Source organism: Hypanus sabinus, assembly GCF_030144855.1.
Source record: "Hypanus sabinus isolate sHypSab1 chromosome X2 unlocalized genomic scaffold, sHypSab1.hap1 SUPER_X2_unloc_4, whole genome shotgun sequence".
In the NCBI taxonomy this organism is placed as follows: domain Eukaryota; kingdom Metazoa; phylum Chordata; class Chondrichthyes; order Myliobatiformes; family Dasyatidae; genus Hypanus; species Hypanus sabinus.
In genome coordinates, this window is record NW_026779004.1 from 287,685 (window position 1) to 306,877 (window position 19,193).

The 19,193-nt window shown below is 46.2% G+C and overlaps 1 long non-coding RNA gene across 1 annotated transcript; it reads left to right on the plus strand.

Annotated features, from left to right (window-relative positions):
• Nucleotides 1-1,469: 1,469 nt before the first annotated feature.
• LOC132385902 (uncharacterized) lies at nucleotides 1,470-12,953 on the plus strand. Its single transcript, XR_009509333.1, has 2 exons — nucleotides 1,470-2,028; nucleotides 11,321-12,953. It is a non-coding gene; the product is annotated as an uncharacterized LOC132385902 (long non-coding RNA).
• Nucleotides 12,954-19,193: the final 6,240 nt, after the last annotated feature.

Here is a 19,193-nt window from a genome sequence, read left to right on the forward strand (position 1 = left end):
ATGCGATCAAACCCGATTATCACACACAAAATGCCGGAGAAACACAGATTCTTTGCAGGGAAAAGAAACAGTCAACATCAGGACTGGGAAGGAATTGGATAGAAGCCAGAATAAAAAGTTTGGGGATGAGAACCAGCTGACAGGTGACGGGTGAGACGACGTGAGGGGGAACGTGGGGGAGGGCGATGAAGTGAGAAGCTGAGAGGGGACAGGAGGAAGAGGTAAAAAGCTGAAGAAGGAGGAATCTAATACGACAGGACAATCCACCGTGGAAGAAACGGGAGGACCTGGGTTTGTTTGGGTCCCTGAAAAGTAGGGAGGGAGGAGGTGTAGGAGTCAAGTGTCCCGCTTGCAGACATCAGAGATCAGTGGGCAGGGGCGAGTGGATAAGGGAGTTACGTAGAGAGCGATGTCTACAGAGAGCGGAGGGTTGTGAAAATGACGTGGCGGTGGGATGTGTTTGGTGGTGGAATCCCGTTGGAGATGGCGAAAGATGCGGAGAATGATATGTTGGATATGAAAACTCGTGCGGTAGTCGGTAGCACTTTGGAGATTCAGTCATTATCGAATTTGAGTTAGTTTTTAACAGCTTCTTTAATCGGCATGAAGCGGTGCTCTCCGTGCTCCTGCGCGTCTCTACAGATCAGTGTCTTGTCCGTTTCACAAAACAGCTTCAGTTCTTCCTCATGTTCCCAGCAGTGAAGTTTATTTTACATCCCTTTCGGATTGAGGTTTAAATTTCGAGCTTTTTCAGCGAGATTTGCTAAGGCCCGACCGTCTCTAGGGTGCAGTCAGCAAACACCTCTCTACGTCCCGGTCTGGAATCTCCTCCCTTTCCCAACATCGTGTGATACAAGAGCGACATAAGTTGAGTCTGCACTCCAGATCGGTGAAGAAATCCAGGCAGATGGGACAAATTGCCTCCTCGCTCAAACTCTCGGCCTGTCCTTTCAAAGCCACTTTAACTCCCAGCAGCTGATCCCCTGCAGTACCACTACAGGCGCTGCAGTCTCAGGGAATGAACATTACGTTCATTACATACCAGGATGGGATCAGAAACACATTAAGCAGGTCTGAAATAAAAACTTGGCCATGGACTGCCGAAGCCCGGCTTCAAAAGGAGGATAGTGGGCATGATGTTAGCAATCCCAGTGCGACAGAAACTTCAGGGACCCTGGAGAGCTGCTGCTTGCGGCCTGTGCCCCAGTAGGCGTGATGGGCTAAGGAAGAAGCAGAACAGAATTGAAGCCGGAGAGAAGAGCTTGGTTCAGTCTGAGGCAGGACTGAAAGGGGCAACTTCTGAAAAGAGAGGCACTGGAGATTGCAGACGCTGGAATCTCGAGTAAGAAACATGTACCGGAGGAACTGAGCGGGTCAGGCAGCATCTGTGCAGAGGAATGTACAATCGACTTTCATGTGGACTGTCTCAACCCGTAATGCCTGGCCCGCTGAGTAATTCCAGCAGCTCGTTTTTATTTTTCTCCAGGACTAAGGAGGGTAAGACTTGGGTGCAAAACGGTGGCAAACTTTCGGGGAACTTCCTTTGATTCGAACAAATTGAGACTGATATATGCAGCTCCTATCAGCAGTCCGTCCTTCGACACAGTCATAGCCAATCAGCGACCACTGCTTACAGAAGCATGTTCTCATTGGCTGAGGGATGTCAGCGGGCGGGACGCTGAGCGCTGAAAGCGGGCCGCCGTCAGTAACCCGGACCGAGTGAAGCCCGGGAGGGGCCGGAGATTGGGAGCTGCAGCTCGGGTTTCGGCTGCAATACCCGCCGTGTCTTGATCCTTTTGAAGGTTGAACTGAAGAGACCGGCGGAGATTCCGTGAGATGTTTCAGCTACACGGAGGGCGCCCGGCCTTTCCCCGCCGAGGATCGGGGCCTGTTGTCTGGAGCTGTCTCCCAGACCCGTCCCGTCCTGCTGGGAGACGGGAGCTGCCCCGCAGCGGCTGCCGGTGGATCTCCGGAGCTCTCACCGCTCCCCTGTGCAATCCGAACGGCTGAAACCCAAGGGAGAACAAGGTAAACTCGTGCTTTAGAAAATAAGGAACAGGAGCATGCGTGGCCTTTCGGTCCTTTGCGCCTCTTCTGCCCTCCCCTCAGAATACGCCTGACCTTCGACATCATCGCGACTTTCCTGCAACGTTCCCATCATCGCTGAGCCGCTAAATTTGACTTTTAAATTTAGAAACCTTATGAAGAAAATTCCACATATTCACGCCATCTGGTAAAGAAATTGCTCCGTATCTCAGTCCTGCTGAGGTGACCTCGGATTTTGAATCTGTGACCCCTGGTTCCAGCTCCTCCCTCGCCCCGCCCCACAGCCGAGAAAACATCATTTATGCCCCTGCTCAATCAATACCCTGTGAAACTGTCTTTCAGTCAGACTACCTCTGACTTCTTTAGTTTTGAGACAGGCCCAGTCATTGTAATCTCTGAGGACACTATCACAACCCCAAAATCAATCTGGGAAACCTCTTCATTCCCTTTATCTGATAGACTGTCTCTGGGAAGGAGACCGGACCAGTGCACACTGTTCCATGTACACTCTCACCAGGACCCATATAACAGAGGAGATCTTTATTCTAGTATGAGACCATAAGACCATTTTCCATATCATGTCTGCTCAGCCATTTCATCATGGCTGATCCATTTTTCCTTTCTGAAGCTATCTGCTACACCCCCCCCCCCCCTCCCCTGGCCAACCCGTATCCCTTCATGCCCTGAACAATCAAGAATCTGTCAACCTCTGTCTTAAATATGCATAATGAATTGATCTCACAGCTGCCTGTGGCAAGGATTTCCACAGAGTCAGTTCTCTCTGCTACAGAAATTCCTCCACATCTCCATTCCAAAAGGACACCCTTCTATTTTGAGGCGATGTCCTCTGGTCTTAGACACGCCCACCAGAGAAAACATTTTCTCCACGTTCTCTCTATCAAGGTATTTCTGCATTCAGTAGGTTTCACTTAAGTCACCCCTCATTTTTCTGAATTCCAGTGAGTATAGGCCGAGAGCCATCAAACAATGTTCATATGACAAGCCATTTAACCCTGTAAATAATTTTCACGAACTGCCTTTGAACCCTTTCGTTTCAGCACATCCTTTCTAAGGGGCCCAAACTGCTCTCAAAACTCCATGTGAGGCCTCACTAGTGCTTTATAATGACTCAACGTTCCATGTTTGTGTTTTCAGTCTTGTCCTCTTCAAATGAATGCCTTCCTCAGCACAGACTCCTGCAAATTAACCTCTCGGGAATCCTGCACAAGGACTCCCAAATCCCTTTGCATCTCAGTTTTTGCATTTTCTCTCCCATTTAGAAAATAGTCAACCCTTTTATTTCTGAAACCAAAGTGCAAGACCATACACTTCCTGACACCGCACGCCGCCTGCCACTTCATTGCTCATTCTCCTAATCAGTCAAAGTGCTTATGTAGCTCCCCCCATTTCCTCTAAACGTCTTGCCCCACCACTTATCTTCGTATCATCTGAAAGTGCTGCTACAAAGCCATCAATTCTATCATCCAAATCTTTCCTGTAATACTATGGTCTCGTAGCTTGTTAAGCATCCTCATGTATGGCACCTTGTCAATGCATAAACCGATTTTCCTTTCTCTATTCTGCTTGCTATTTCTTCAAAGCACCCCAGCAGATTCGGCAGGCAAGACTTTGTCTTGAGGAAACCATGTTGACTACATCTTATTTTATCATGTGCCTCCAGGTACCTTGAAAGCCCATCCTTAGCAATTGACTCCAACATCTTCCCAACTACCGAGGTCAGATTAAATGGCCTATTTAATTTTCTTTCTTCTGCCTTTCTTCCTTCTTAAAGAGTGGTGTGACATTTGCAATCTAGCGATTCTTGAAAGATCATTACAAATGTCTGCAAATTCTGTTCAGCCACCTCTTTCAGAAACCAGGGATGTACACCATCTGGTCCAGGTGATTTATCTACCTCCAGTTTCCCAAGAACCCTCTTCCTACTGATAGTTACTTTACAAATTCATGACCCTTGACACAAGCAACTTCTACCATTCTGTTAGTGTCTTCCACAGTGAAAAGTACTTATTCAGTTCATCCGCTAATTCCTTGTCCCGCATTACTAACTCTACGGCTTTGTTCTCCAGCGGTCTGATATTCCCTCTCAGCTGTCTTTTACACTTTATGCAGCTGAAGAAACTTTGGTATCCTCTTGAATATTATTGGCTAGTTTACTTTTATATTTCACCTTTACCTCTTGAATAATTTTAGTTGCCCGGTTGGTGCTTAAAAGCTTAAAACATCTGACTTTAGCTTCTCCTTCTAAAATTTCAGGGTGATTTCAATCACATTTTACCCTAAAGATTCTTTTACCTCAAGCTCTCTAATCAATTCCAGGGTTCATTGCAGAATAGCTGATCCTCTCGTGGGTTCAAACACAATAAGAAATCTTATAGGCATTTTAGAAATTCTCTCTATTTGAAACTAGCGGCAACCTAATTTTCTCAATCTGTATGCATATCAAAATCCCCCATGACTATTGTAACTTTGCCCTTTTGGCATGCATTGTCTACTTAAACATAGAAAGCACAATACAGGCCCTTTGGCCCACAAAGTTGTTACGAACATGACCCTGCCTTACAAATTACTAGGCTTACCTATAGCCTTCTATTTTACTTAGTTCCATGTACCTATCTAAAAGCCTCTTAAAAGACCCTATCGTATCTGCCTCCAGCACTGTTGCCGGCAGCTCATTCCACGCACTCACTACACTCTAAGTAAAAGAACGTAACCCTGACATCTCCTCTGTACCTACTCCCTAGCACCTTAAACCTGTGTCCTCTTGTGGCAACCATTTTAGCCCTGGGAAAAAAGCCTCATCATCTTGCATGCCTCTATCAGGTCACCACTCATCCTTCTTTGCTCCAAGGAGAAAAGGCCAAGTTCACTCAACCTATTCTCATAAGGCATGCTCCGCAATCCAGGCAACATCCTTATAAGTCTCCTCTGAACCCTTTCTATGGTTTCCACATCCTTCCTGTAGTGAGTTGGACCAGAACAGAGCACAGTACTCCAAGTGGGGTCTGACCAGGGTACTATATAGCTGCAACATTACCTCTTAGCTTAAATTCAATTCCACGATTGATGAAGGCCAATACATCATAGGCCTTCTTAACCAGAGCTAACCTGTGGAGCTGCTTCCGATTGGAACTTGTAGACCACATCCTTACTACTGTTTGGTGGTCTGACATACCTCTCATTACAGTTATTACACCCTTTCAGTGCCTCAGCTCTTTCCACAATGATTCAACACCTTCCAATCCATTGTCACCTCTTTCCAATGATTTAATTTAATTTTTACCGACTGAGCCATGCTACCCTCTCCGTCTTCCTGCCTGTCCTTTTAACGCAATGATTATCCTTGGACATTCTTAGCTATAATCTTCTTTCAGTTACGATTCAGTGATACCTGCCAATATGTAATTGTGCTACAAGTTCATCAGCCTCACTCCGTATACTATGTATATTCAAATATAACACCTTTAGTCCTGTATTCACCTTTTTGATTTTGTCCAGCTTTTACATTGGCAGTTCATTCTGTTGATTGCAGTGTTGCCCTGTCATCAGCCTCTCCTCACTCGGAACCTCACTACACATTGCCTCTAATTGTAAGCCAACTACCTCATCTTCAGCACAATCACTCTGGTTCCCATCACCTTGCCACCCACATGAACAACACAAAGATCACGTTGTTTCTCCAACATGGGTAGAAATTCGCTACAATGGTGAGATGTCAGAGCTCACTATGATGACTCTGTCCTGATATTTAAGGAGTGACCAGATATTTCCTTTGTGACACCAATATATCGGTTGTTAATCCATGGGGATGAAGGAGTATCTCATCCCAACTAGAAACGTGCTTTGTGTCTGAAATGTTGTAACTCAGTGAAATCCACTGGAACCAGGGTGCTGAGAACACACCAGCATTTGTTCACCAGAGACTGTTCTTCAACTGCATTTATTGTATGAGGGACTGACTATGTGATATCTAACCTTGTGAAGCACTACTGAGTTCACACTGTGGAGAGACCAATCACCTGATCAGAATGCGAGAAGGGGTTTACGTGGTCATCGTGTTTACAGAGGCATCAGAAAGTTCACACTGGAGAGAGATCGTTTACCTGTTCCATTTGTGGGATCAATTTTTTCGATCATTTGACCTATTGGAACACCAGTTTACAAGAATGCTTTCTATAATTAACCATGCCCTTCAAGCACCAATTTAGCTTTACTCTTCTTATCCCAATAAAATTATATATTCATAGTTTTTAAAGGCTTCAAAAATGAACTTATCATTTCTAGCTCTGACTTAATGTTTTCAGATATATTTGCTAACGTCTAATTAATTTGTGATTTTGATGCATTTTTATCTCACTGCATTGTTTTCAGTTTAATGAACAAGAATGGACTTTAGTTCCTGCTTAGTTCTCCACTGCCTGATAACATAGAAGCATAAGTACAAATTGGAAGCGGGGGTGAGATGTCTTCTCTGCCAGTTATTAACATAAACAATGCTCCAGATGTAAACTCAATATTCTGTTCCCCATGGCTCTGTTGCTTATTATGAATGTAATTTTGGCTGAAAGTTATTCAAAGACTGCTTCAAACACCCTTGAAGGAAGGAAGTCACAAGGACTAACAACTCTCTAAGAGAGAAAACATTGACTAATTTGTTTCAAATGCCTGACCCTTATACAGTAACCTGAGTTGTGGAACATAATGTCATTTCCACACTTACTCTGTCATCTCCTCTTGCCCTTCAAAAGATACAAGTCTGGATTGTCCAGCATTCCCCATAAGACAACCTGCCTATTCCATTCAACAGCCTACCAAACCAAATGCAGTACACAGAAATGATGAAAGGGAGCTGAGCTTTATTTGTCACAAGTGCATCAGAATATTGAATGACAATGAAATATGTTGTTTGAGTCAATGACCAACACAGCCTGTAGAAACATGCCCACAGTTTACTAACCCCAACCCGTCTGTCTTTTGGCATGTTGGAGGAAACTGGGTCATCCAGAGGAAACCCATGTCCTCACGGGGAGAACAGCGGCATGAATTGTAACCCAGACTTCTGATTGCTGGAGCTGTGAAGAGTAAAGTTAACTGTGATATTACCATGCTCCACGGGATTGCATCCTTCTCTTTGGCAATCGTCTCTGACAAAACCAAAGTATTCTTAAACACTGGTGACACAATTAAAGTTTCAGAATGGATATCATCCTGTTGCTAAGAAAGCTTATTTTGCCCTTTACAATGAGTTTTATTTTTCTGAAATTTTAACTTGTGTTTTGGTCATCAGTGAGTTTGACTGTCCCAATGTATTCCTGAGTGGACATTGTTCTTTCATCTTGAAGGAACATCATCGAGTTCACACTGGGGAGAAGCTGTTTATCTGCTCAGACTGTGGGAAGGGATTCAGACACTTATTCAGTCTGAGGAAACATCAGTGAGTTCACACTGTAGAGAGACCATTCACCTGTTCTACTTGTTGGAAGGCATTCATTCAATCATACAACCTACTGGCACACCAGTCAGTTCACACCAGGGAGAAGCTGTTCACCTGATCTGAATGTGGCAAGTGATTCACCTGGTCATCCAACCTTGTCGTGCAGAACCGAGTTCACACTGGGGAAACATTTTAAATCAGCTGCATGCTGGATATTTCTCCATCACAGTCGCTGAATCCAGGGGCAAGTTCAAAATTGACTGTTGGTGCCAAACTCAGCAATATTTCCGCTGTTCATCACGCCCAGCAACGTTATTTAAAGTTATTTGCCAGTGTGGGCTCGGTAGTGCCTCACAAGGGTGGATGTCGGAGTGAATCCCTTCCCACAGTCTGACTAGGTGAATGGCCTCTCCCTGCTGTGAACTGACTGGTGTACCAATACTGGTGAGATGATCGAGTGAATCTCTTCTCACGAGTAGGATGGGTGAACGGCTTCTCTCTGGTGTCAACTCACTGGTGTCACTGTATGCCGGATGAGAGTGAATCTCTTACAAGAGTCGGAGCAGGTGAATGGTGTCTGCCCAGTGTTAACTCGCTGGTGAGTCAGCAGATCAGATGACCCAGTGAATCGCAGCAGTTTGATAGAGACTAGGGATGAGAATTCATTCCAGTAGAGACAGGGGATGATATCTTCAATCTGGCAGGAGACTGGGTGTGAAAGCAAACCACTGACATTGATGGTCTCATCCCCGATCTCTCCCAGGCTGAAGGGCTCATCGCTGGTGTCTGTCGGACTAAAGGTCTTGCATCAAGACCTGAAGCTCTCACCCCCAGTCTCTCCTGGACTGAAGATCTCACACCCAGTGTCTCCTGGACTGAAGATCCCAGACCTAGTCTCACCCTGACTGAATGTCCCATCCCCAGTCTCTCCCAGATTGAAGATCCCATCACCAGTCTCTCCCAGGTCTCATCCCTGTTGATTTTTCCATAATTTTCCGTTTTTATTTCACCAGGACATGTGGTCGGGGTGGGTTCAGAGAGACAGTGCTGATCGATGGAGCTGAGTGGCTCAGCAGGAGGACTGGCTCAGCTCCAGCTACCAGCCTGGGACGGTGGGACAGAATGGCCTGGTCCACAACCTTACCGATGTGATTCCAGTTCCCACTCCATCCCTCCCTGAATGTTCCCATTCCTCCCATGGATGTCCGATGTGGAGGGGAAGGTGATGGTCCCTACCCATGTACGGTCAGTGGCGGAGGTTCCTCACAGTCCACCCAGGTTCAATGGGGAGGTTCCTCACAGTCCACCCAGGTTCAATGGGGAGGTTTCTCACAGTCCACCCAGGTTCAATGGGGAGGTTTCTCACAGTCTACCCAGGTTCAATGGGGAGGTTTCTCACAGTCCACCCAGGTTCAATGGGGAGGTTTCTCACAGTCCTCCCAGGTTCAATGGGGAGGTTTCTCACAGTCCACCCAGGTTCAATGGGGAGGTTTCTCACTGGGGATGGTTGTGGATTCAGTCCACCCAGGTTCAATGGGGAGGTTTCTCACAGGAGATGGTTGTGGATTCAGTCCACCCAGGTTCAATGGGGAGGTTTCTCACAGTCCACCCAGGTTCAATGGGGAGGTTTCTCATAGTCCACCCAGGTTCAATGGGGAGGTTTCTCACAGTCCACCCAGGTTCAATGGGGAGGTTTCTCATAGTCCACCCAGGTTCAATGGGGAGGTTTCTCACAGTCCACCCAGGTTCAATGGGGAGGTTTCTCACAGTCCACCCAGGTTCAATGGGGAGGTTTCTCACAGGAGATGGTTGTGGATTCAGTCCATCCAGGTTCAATGGGGGAGGTTTCTCACAGGAGATGGTTGTGGATTCAGTCCACCCAGGTTCAATGGGGAGGTTTCTCACAGGAGTGGGTGGTGGATCCAGCACATCCACGGTCACTGGGGCTTCTCACAGGGGAGGCTGATCATCTCGCCACATCCATGGCACATCGGGGAGATGTCCCACAGGAGAGGGGAATCTCCTTCATTTTGGAATGAAAGGCAGTGCAGCAGATGTGGCAGAGACGAAGAAATTGAGAGAAAAGGATGCTGATTTTACAAGTAACTGAGTGGGAAGAGGTTTAGTCCAGGTAACTGTGAGAGCCAATGTGTTTGTCATAGACATCAATGGATAAACTGTCTCCAGAGCCAGGGAGAATGAAAAAGGGGAGGGATGTGTCAGGAATGGACCAGGTAAATTTAAGGGAAGGGTGGAAGTTGGAGGTAAAGTTCATGAAATTGACTAGTTTGGCACCATTGCAATCCTCAATGTAGCAATGGAGAAGTGGGGGAGATATATGTTTAGGCTTGGAACACAGACTGTTCCGCATAGCTGACAAACAGGCAGGCATTGCTGGGACCCATGTGAGTACCCATGGATACACCTTTTGTTTGAAGGATATGGGAGGAGCCATGGAGTAATAGTTGACAGAGGCGACACATTCTGCGAGGTGGAGGAGAGTGGTGGTGGAGGGTAACTTGTGTCCAGAAGGAAATGGAGAGCTTTGAGGCTGTCTTGGTGGGGGATGGAGGTGTATAGGGACCTGACATTGATGGTGAAAATAAGATGGTTGAGGCCAGAGAACATGAAATTATTGAAAAGATTGCATCTTTCTTTTTCCACCAGCAGAAACTCACTGGCGTGTCTGTAGGTTGGATGAGCGAGTGAATTTCTTCCCACAATCCAAGGAAGGGAATGGCCTTTTCCCAGTGTGAACTCGCTGATGTAGCAGTAGGTCAGATGATTGAGTCCCTTCCCATATACAAAACCAGTGAACGGCCTCTGTCCAGTGTGAACTCACTGACGTACTTTCAGATTAGAAGACCGAGTAAAACTCTTGCCACAGTCTGAGCAGGTACGGCCTCTCCCCAGCGTGAATTCGCTGATGGACCTTCATTTCAGATGACCGAGTGAATCTCTTCCCACAGTCTGAGCAGGTGAATGGCTTTGCCCCAGTGTGAACTGACTTGTGTGTCAGTAGATCAGATGACCGAGTGAAGCCCTTCACACAATTAGAGCAGATGAACAGCATTTCCCCAGTGTGAACTCACTGGTGTACTTTGAGGTTACATGAGTGAGTAAACCCCTTCCCACAGTCTGAGCAGGTGAATGGCTTCTCTCCAATATGAACTGCACAGTGTGCCAGTAGCTTAGATGACCGAGTGAATCCCTTCCCAGAATGAGAGCAGGTGAACGGGCATTCACCAGTGTGAACTGACTGGTGTTTTGGCAGGTTAGATAACCGAGTGTATCCCTTCCCACAGTCAGAGCAGTTGAATGGCTTCTTCCCAGTGTGAGCTTGTTGATGTCTCCCTAGTTTGGATGACTCAGTAAATGCCTTCCGACAGTCTGAGCAGGTGGACGGCATCTCCCAGTGTGAACTCACTGGTGTGTCTGCAGCTGGGATGAGATGGACGAGTGAGTCACTTCTGACATTTCTTCATCAAAGTTCTGTCATCGAATCAGATGTCAGACAAAGTGAATCCCCCGTACATTCTATCCTGTTGAAGAATTAATCTCCCGTGAATAAATGCTGGTGTGTTCTCAGTACCTTGTTTCCCCAGGAGTTCACCAAATTAAAACAGAAAATGTCATGTCAGAGACAAGGCACATTTCCAGCTGGGATGAGATATTTCTTCATCTTCAAGGATCAGGACGGATATATTGGTGTCACAATGTGAATATCTGGTCACTCCTTAAACATCTGGATAGAGAAACGTGACATGTCGCTGTGTTTGAGATTCCTGGACACAAATTATTTTTGCTGTTTCTCACCTGTAGAAGGATTTACAAAAGGAATCAATGGATGAAGGACCGAATTTCCAGAAGTGTAATGTCACGAACATTGGTAGAAGAAATAAAAGTGTAGACTATTTACTAACTGGAGAGAAATTTCAAAAATGTCAGAGATTTCTGAATCCTCATGCAGGTTGAGTTGGTGGTGAGCAAGGCTGATTAGCATTCATTTCCAGACGATGAAAACATAAAACGAGGACTCATTGCTGATGCTTTACAAAGAACTGGCAAGGCCTCACTTGCAATACTGGGAGCTGCTTTTAGCCCCATATTTAAGAAAGAATGCACTGATGTTGAAAAGGCCTCAGAGCTGCTCACAGAAATGATCCCGGGAATGAAAATCTTGTCATTCGATGGCTCTGGGCCTCTGCTCACTGGAATTCAGAAGAATGAGGCGGACCTCATTGAAAACCTATCAAGTATTGAAAGGTCTCGATAGAATGGATGTGCAGAGGACGTTTCCTGTGGTGGGCGAGTCAGAAACTTGATGAACCAAATGGCCTAATTCTGCCCTTTTATCTGATGGTTGTATTTAAGATGAGGTAGTATTAGTCTCTCTCTTAAGCACTGACAACACACGGTTACAGTGAGATTCAGCCTAACTTGAGAGAAGAAGTCACCCTCTAACTGGGCTCACTGGCACAGTGCCAGCAACAGGACTGATCATCAGTCTTCCTCTCTGTCCAAAAATGCCCGTCTACAGGTTTGACCCTCTCCATTGGTTTTATTCACTGTTCTCTCTAAGCTGCATGTGTCTGACTGCACAATAACTGAAAAGCTCCCAGACAGATCGCATTTGGTGCTGCACTGATAGAATTTTCTTTCACATAATGTTAATTGAAAGTGTCCTGCAGCTTTCATGCTGTGTAAAAAATAAATAAATAAATAAATAAATTCCTGCTCAGACCAATGGCTACTCCAACAGCGCTACAAAGAGCCCGTGATATTACCTGAGACTTTCCAATTACTCTGACCCATTGACACTGGTGAACCCATCGATGACAGTGCCAATGAATATGAAGGGGAGGGCAGTAGCTTTTCCCAGTGCTGGATCACATTTTGATATGTGAAATCTACAGGACATTTGTTACCCAGAACAAAGGTGTCTGATATCATTGTGTACTCAGTGAGAATAGTACAAAACATGTTCTCAAGGGTAGAAAGTTCTGGAACAAGAGGAGGTAGAACTAAAGTTGATGGAAGGATTTTATGTTTTCTTTCATACAGCACAAATTGGCATTTTCACTGACTGGAAAGTAAGTTTTAACTGGGAACTATATTTTTGTTCAAAGATCCTAATCCTTGGATCCTTTGATCTGAGTTTATCTGGTACATACATGTATAAAAGCAATTATGTATACAATCTCAGTGTTTGGGCAATATCTTCCCACATTTCCACTCTTTATTGCACGTACATTGCGCTAAGACAGTAGCGTGATATTAATACGCAGCAGTCTCTCTGGACTCTGGATTGGGGATTGCCAAACGTTCTGTGGATTTTCTGGTGTAGTCTGTTTTGTCGTATGCTTTTGTGATATCATTCTGGGGGAACGTTGTCTCACTTTTTAACTGCATTGTATTTGTGGTTTCTAAATGACAATAAACTGAATCTGAATAATGACGTTTACTCTTTTGGTTGTAAGAATTTATTTTTTTTATTATTATAGTCTATATGGACTTCAGCAAAGCCTTTGACAAAGTTCCACATGGAAGGTTAGTTAAGAAGGTTCAGTCGTTAGGTATTAATGCTGGAGTAATAAAATGGATTCAACAGTGGCTAGATGGGAGATGCCAGAGAGTAGTGGTAGATAATTGTTTATCGGGATGGAGGCCGGTGACTAGCGGGGTGCCTCAGGGATCTGTTTTGGGCCCAATGTTGTTTGTAATATACATAAATGATCTGGATGATGGGGTGGTAAATTGGATTAGTAAGTATGCCGATTATACTAAGGTAGGAGGTGTTGTGGATAATGAGGTGGGTTTTCAAAGCTTGCAGGGAGATTTATGCCGGTTAGAAGAATGGGCTGAATGTTGGCAGATGGAGGTTAATGTTGAGAAGTGTGAGGTTCTACATTTTGGCAGGAATAATCCAAATAGAACATACAGGGTAAATGGTAAGGCATTGAGGAATGCAGTGGAACAGGGAGATCTAGGAATAACAGTGCATAGTTCCCTGAAGGTGGAGTCTCATGTAGATAGGGTGGTGAAGAAGGCTTTGGAACGCTGGCCTTTATAAATCAGAGCATTGGGTACAGAGGTTGGGATGTAATGTTAAAGTTGTACAAGGCATTGGTAAGGCCAAATTTGGAATATTGTGTACAGTTCTGGTCACCGAATTATAGGAAAGATATCAATAAATTAGAGAGAGTGCAGAGACGATTTACTAGGATGTTACCTGGGTTTCAGCACTTAAGTTACAGAGAAAGGTTGAACAAGTTAGGTCTCTATTCATTGGAGTGTAGAAGGTTGAGGGGGGATTTGATCGAGGTATTTAAAATTTTGAGAGGGATAGATAGAGTTGACGTGAATAGGCTGTTTCCATTGAGAGTAAGGGAGATTCAAACGAGAGGACATGATTTGAGAGTTAGGGGGCAGAAGTTTAAGGGAAACACGAGGGGGTATTTCTTTACTCAGAGAGTGATAGCTGTGTGGAATGAGCTTCCTATAGAAGTAGTAGAGGCCAGTTCAGTTGTGTCATTTAAGGTAAAATTGGATAGGTATATGGACAGGAAAGGAGTGGAGGGTTATGGGCTGAGTGCGGGTAGGTGGGACTAGGTGAGATTAAGGGTTCGGCACGGACTAGGAGGGCCGAGATGGCCTGTTTCCGTGCTGTGATGGTTATATGGTTATTATTAGATAGCTATACCTCAGCAATGTTTACAAAACCCATCCCTTCCAATTCCCTGCAACTGCACTTCGAAACAAGTCTTTAGTCAGGTACTGTCACCTATGGCTTACTCTTCACCTAAATGCCCCCACAAACGAAAGACCCTTTTATCCGCTCCGGTCACAGCAATGCGCATGCGTCGTGGGGCCAAGGACCCAGACTGTCCCAGGGTGCGGAGCCACGGTGTTTCCGGAGCTCACAATAACCGTCCCTCAGTCGCGGTTCACCGGCGCCGATACGATCCCCGTCCCTACCTGCCGCCGAGCGTCCGCGGGGATTTTGAGCACTGAGCGCATGCGCGGTTCTGACCTTCACGCATGCGTATTTAATTTACTGGCCACGGACGGCGATTTCTGGAACAAACTCGCAAAAGTCTGCAAATGCTGGAAATCCAAAGCAACTTACACAAAGCGCTGGAGGAACTCAGAAGCTCAGGCAGCGTCTATGGAAAAGAAAAAAAAAACTGTCGGCGTTTTGCGCTGAGCAGGATGGGGGAAAGATGCCAGGATAGAAAAAATGAGGCGAGCTGGAATGTGACAGGTGAAGCTAGGTGGGTGCGAAAGGTCTGGGGTTGTAGAAGAAATATTTGATAGGAGAGGGGAGTGGGTCGTAATAGGGAAGGAAGGAGGAGGGGACCCGGGTTGGGTCAGTGGGCAATGGAGGATGGCGGGTTGGGGGGACTTTTTTTTTATCAGAAGGAGAGAACAATATTCATGCCATCAGGCTGGAGGGGACTCAGACCGAATATAGGGTTCCAACCTGACAGGGATCTCATCGCGGCACAAGAGGAGGCCATCGATTGACGTGTCAGAATGGGAATGGGAATCCGTATTGAAATGCTTGCCGACGGGGAAATTCTGCCCGATGAACTGTTCCCCTAATTGACGAGATCACGATCAGGATGGAAGAGCAACACCTTATATTCTGTCTTGGGATCCTCCAACCTGCTGAACTGAACTATCGTGCACCAGTCTTCTCTCTTTTAATAGAGAGAGACCCAAGGAAAGCTGCATCTTCATCTGAATAACGGTCGTCTTTCACCTCCTGAGCAACAGTTGTTAAGTGAAAATGAAGCTCCACCTGCAATTCCTTTGCACACTTTCTCAGCTGGTCTCCATCCTGTTGTAACCTTAGACAACACACGAGTTTTGGTGACATCCACAACTTTCACTAATTCTCCGACCTACATTCTCCTCCAAGTCATTAACAGACGTCATTGTCCAGTTGTAAGCCGATGAATTTCATGGGGACAAGACTGCCGGAAACGGTGCCATCCGGATGAGAGCCGAGAATCGCGGGCTTTCATTGTATGAGCCAGTGATGAAGCCATGAATGACCAGTCGAGAACTACAGCCCAAGACAGTAGATCCCAGATGCAATCGAACTGAACCCCCTCCCCCCCCCACTTCCCCCCCGAGGTCAGTCCGTCTGTGTCCCATCCACCTCTCGGTGCTGACACAATAGATGCTCCTGTTCCCCCTCATGGGTCGACTGAGTCGTGGAGACGGTGTGCAACCAACTCTCTTACCTCAGGACCCTTTCTATCCCTTCCATCCTGAGGTCAGAGGGGTCACCATTCAACCTCTAAATTTGTTTTCACATTGATTTCTTTCTAATTCTAAAAGTTGCCATTTCTGTGTGCCGGTGGGTGTTTGTCTTCCGGAGCAGTTCTGTCTGAAGTTGTATGGTCTGACCAGTGGGTTTCCCCGGGTTTCACCAGCTGAGAGTTACTGTACTGGCCCTGGGGAGGACCCAGTCACTGACGTTCCAGGCCCCACGGCATGCTAAACCCCGGTACACACTGGTACAGAGACCTCCCAGAATAAAGGAAGATTCCTTGTCTGACACCAGTAGGCATTGCCCATCTGTAACAGAATCGGCGACAGATGCGGTTGGTGTGTCATTCAAAGGGGGCACACATCATGCTCTCTAGTGGCACTAACCCAGCCCCAGGACCCTGGTCTCCGGTTGGCAGTAGCTCGTTTTAATAATTAATAAAATAAAGCGTATTATTAGATAAGCAAGTAAATAAATTACATGTATTGAATAGATTATTTAAAATGTGCAAAGACAGAAATGCTGTACATTTAAAAAAGTGAGGTACTGTCCAAAGCTTCAAATTCCATTTCGGAATCGGATGGCCGAGGGGAAGAAGCCATTTTGCTGCTAATCCTGCCGCTACTTTTATCCATCCTGGATCCCAGCACCCGGGCGGTAGCACACCAACCTGGTGACTCTTTGCTGCCCTCGGAATCTCTTTCTTTCCCCCCGCACCACCGTGCCCCCTATAACTACTGCACTGCCTCCTTCACCCTTCCGTGTCAGGCTCAGAGCCGGCCGCAGTGCCACTGGCCTGGAAGCTGCTGCTGTCAGCTGATTGGTCATTCCCCACCAGCAATATCGAAAGGGGTATATTTGTTGCTGAGGGGAATACTGAACTGACTTCTTAATCTCTTCACCTCTCCTGGTGGTCTCCCACCCACTGTCTGAAGCCGCCTCTTCAAAAGGCTGGTCTATAATATTTTCAGCCTCCTAAATGATCCTCAGGGCACCCAACTCCTGCTCCAACTGGGGCATTGAGCAGAGCGGCAGGGACCCTGGGGGATAGATTGAGGAAAACGGTTAGTGAAAAGAAAAACAATACAAGGGATTAAAAAAAGCTTTTCTAAAGGATGTGCCCTTGAAGATCTAATTGAAGTTACAGAGCCTTTGAAAAGTACAGCGCAAAATCTGGCCCTTCGGCCCAATCTAGTCCAAGACAAAACCATATCAACTGCCCAATCTCACCGACCTGCTCCGGACCGTAGTCCTCTCTACCTGTCCAAACTTTGCTTAAACATTGAAATCGAGATCGTATGCACCACCGCTGCCAGCAGCTCTTCCCAGACTCTCACGGTCCTCTGAGTGAAGAAGAACCCCCCTAGACCCCCAACTTTTCTTTGAAAGCTTTTGTCTTTTACCCGTAACCCATGACCTCAGGTTTCAGTCCCACCTAATCTCAGTTGAAAAAGCCTGCTTGCATTCACCCTATCTGAACCACTCATAAATGTGTATACCTCCATCAAAACTCCTGTCAATCCTCCATGTTCTATTGAATACAGTCCTAACCTCTTCAATCCTTTCCCTGACCTCAGGTCCTCGAGACCCGCGAACATCCTTGTCAAATTTCTCTCTGCTCTCCCAACCTTATTCACATCTTTCCTGCAGGTAGGTAACCAAAACTGCGCACAGTACTCCAGATCACTCCTGGAACACCACGTAGTGAAGTGCCGGCCATTTCACCTGCCGCGGGAGATTTCAGCCATCATTTTGGTGGAGGTGTACATTCCACCTCAGGCTCCAGACGAACTCTGTCATGTGATCAACAGACACGAGTATTACACCTGATGCCATTCCCGTCATTCTCGGGGAGATTTGATCCAGGCCAGCTTGAAAAAAGCCTCACAATAATTATTACCAACAAATCACCTGTAGTACCAGAGGAAACTTCCCGAATATTGATTGGCACTTGATTAGTTCCAAGGGTTTAGACGGGGCAGAGTTTGTTAAGTGTGTCCAGGATGGATTCCTGTCACAGTATGTTGGCAGACCGACTGGGGGGAATGCCATACTAGATCTATTATTAGGTCACAAACCGGGTCAGGTCACAGATCTGTCAGTGGGTGGGCACCTGGGGGACAGTTATCACCGCTCCCTGACCTTTAACATTATCATGGAAAAGGATAGAATCAGAGAGGACAGGGAAATTTTTAATTGGGGAAGGGCAGATTATGAGGCTATAAGGCTAGAACTTGCGGGTGTGAATTGGGATAATGTTTTTGCAGGGAAATGTACTATGGACATGTGGTCGATGTTTTAAGGATCTCTTGAAGTATGTTAGGGATAAATTTGTCCCGGTGAGGAAGATAAAGAATGGTAGGGTGAAGGAACCATGGGTGACAAGTGAAGTGGAAAATCTAGTCAGGTAGAGGAAGACAGCATACATGAGGTTTAGGAAGCAAGGATCAGATGGGTCTAATGAGGAATATAGGGTAGCAGGAAAGGAGCTTAAGAAGGGGCTGAGAAGAGCAAGAAGGAGGCATGAGAAGGCCTTCGCGAGTAGGGTAAGGGAAAACCCCAAGGCATTCTTCAGTTATGTGAAGAACAAAAGGATGACAGGAGTGAAGGTAGGACTGATTAGAGATAAAGGTGGGAAGATATGCCTGAAGACTGTGGAAGTGAGTGAGGTCTTCAATGAATACTTCTCTTCAGTATTCACCACTGAGAGGGAACTTGATGGCGGTGAGGACAATATGAGTGAGGTTGATGTTAACGGAGAGGAGGTGTTGGAGTTGTTAAAATACATTAGGACGGGTAAGTCCCCGGGGCCTGATGGAATATTCCCAAGGCTGCTCCACGAACAAGGGAAGAGATTGCTGAGCCTCTGGCTAGGATCTTTATGTCCTCGTTGTCCACCGGAATGGTACCGGAGGGAGGTGAATGCTGTGCCCTTGTTCAAAAAAGATAGCAGGGATAGTCCAGGTAATTATAGACCAGTGAACCTTACGTCCGTGGTGGGAAAGCTGTTGGAAAAGATTCTTAGTGATAGGATCTATAGGCATTTGGAGAATCATGGTCTGATCAGGGACAGTCAGAATGGCTCTGTGAAGGGCAGATTCTGTCTAACGAGCCTGAGAGTTCTTTGAGGAGGTGACCAGGCATATCGATGCGGGTAGCGCAGTGGATGTGATCTATATGGATTTTAGTAATGTATTTGACAAGGTTCAACATGGTAGGCTTATTCAGAAAGTCAGAAGGCATGGGATCCAGGGATGTTTGACCAGGTGGATTCAGAATTGGTTTGCCTGCAGAATGCAGAGGGTCATGGTGGAGGGAGTACATTCGGATTGGAGGGTTGTGACTAGTGGTGTCCCACAAGGATCTGTTCTGGGACCTCTACTTTTTGTGATTTTTATCAACAACCGGTATGTG